Genomic DNA, 1,649 nt, shown 5'->3' on the forward strand with positions numbered 1-1,649 from the left:
TGGGCGCCAGTTCTAATCCCGGCAGCCTCACTTCCCATCCAGCTCCCTGCTTGTGGCCTGGGAAAGCAGTCGAGGACGGCCCAAAGCCTTGGGACCCTGCACCCGTGTGGGAGACCTGGAAGAAGCTCCTGGCTCCTGGCTTCGGATCAGCTTAGCTGTGCCTGTTGCAGCCACTTGGGGAGTAAACCACTGGATGGAAGATCTTCCACTCCATCTCTCTCTCTGTAACTCATCTTTCCAGTAAGAAATAAGTAAATCTTTTAAAAAATCATTTCACACTGAACAGGATTACATAAACGTATTACATCTGACAACACACACTGTCATTAAGGATGGAAACGGCATGGGCTTCTCTGCATCACTCGGCAGCACTGACCAAAGCTGGCCGCAGTGATACAAGGTTCAGGAATGTTCCCTGTGGGTCAGCCCTGGCTGCAGCCGGGCAGACCTGCTTGAGATCCCATATCCCACGTGGGAACCCTGGGTACCAGTCCCAACTCCACCCCTCGTCCCAGCTTCCTACAAACATAAACTCCGGGGGACACAGCCATGGCTCAAATGCCTGGCCTCTGCCCTGGGTGAGCGTTCCTGGCAGTGAATCAGTGGATGGGGGTCTGTCCACCCCTGCCTCCTCCTCTTTCAAATGAACACATTTCACACAGTTCATGGGAAACAGCGTTAGAAGGTGTGTCTCCAGGAGCGTCCCCTGGAGACATTCCACCCGTGGAAAGGGGCCACACACAACAACGCTGACTGCAGGCCTGTCCCTAAGTCGTGCTCCCTCAGTGGGAGATGCTGGTTACATCAACACCGCATTCCCACAGAACGCACCAGGGACCCGCAGCGGGAAGAGGACCGCCTAGCACCATGTGCCTCAGCAGCAAGTCTGGGAGGCGAACACAGTGCTGGGAGACTGGCCTGCAGCCCTTGGCCCCAGTGGAACTAGGGCCATCAGCAGAAAGCCGTGGCTCAGGGCCTCTGGAAAGGAGTGAAGGGAAAGAGCAAATGAAGACACATCCACTCTGAGCGACGGGCGCTTTCCTAAGCAAGGCCTGGCCTGTGGCCTGTGGCCCCGCGCGGAAGGAGGGCACACTCCCCTGCAAAACACGAGCACCAGTCTCCAGCGGCTGTAGCTACTAGGATCAGACGAGATTGGGCACAGCCACAGACCCGAGCACTGAAGCTAAGACCCACTGCCCCCATTCTCCCCTGGGGACTCGGCGTGCTGAGGACACAGAGCCCTGGCCACATGCGTCAGCTCCTGCGGCAGGGGTCCCACAGCAGGAGAGGTGCAGCACAAGCTCCCAAGCCAGCAGCAAGTGCTGCTTCCCAGCCTGTGCCCGAGGGGATGCCAGCATGACCACCACACCCATGCATGGAACCTGTGTCATAGCACAAGTGCTTCAACCTGAGCCAATTCTCCACAACAGCAGAGGCCATGGAAACACCACTGGAAGGTTCTGGAAACTCCACTGGAAGGAAGACTCACCGATGGGGCCAGGGGTGGCTGCCTGCCAAAAGGAGTCAGGGTCGCAGACAGCAATGAGCAGAGTTTAACAGAAAGACATGGTCAGAGAAAGAGAAGGCAGCATGACCAACACCAGCATCATCCCAGGAGCCCCATCTGGGTCCTGCAGTCCCTACAGGAC

The sequence above is a fragment of the Ochotona princeps genome, chromosome 28, assembly GCF_030435755.1.
Source record: "Ochotona princeps isolate mOchPri1 chromosome 28, mOchPri1.hap1, whole genome shotgun sequence".
Taxonomy (NCBI): Eukaryota; Metazoa; Chordata; class Mammalia; order Lagomorpha; family Ochotonidae; genus Ochotona; species Ochotona princeps.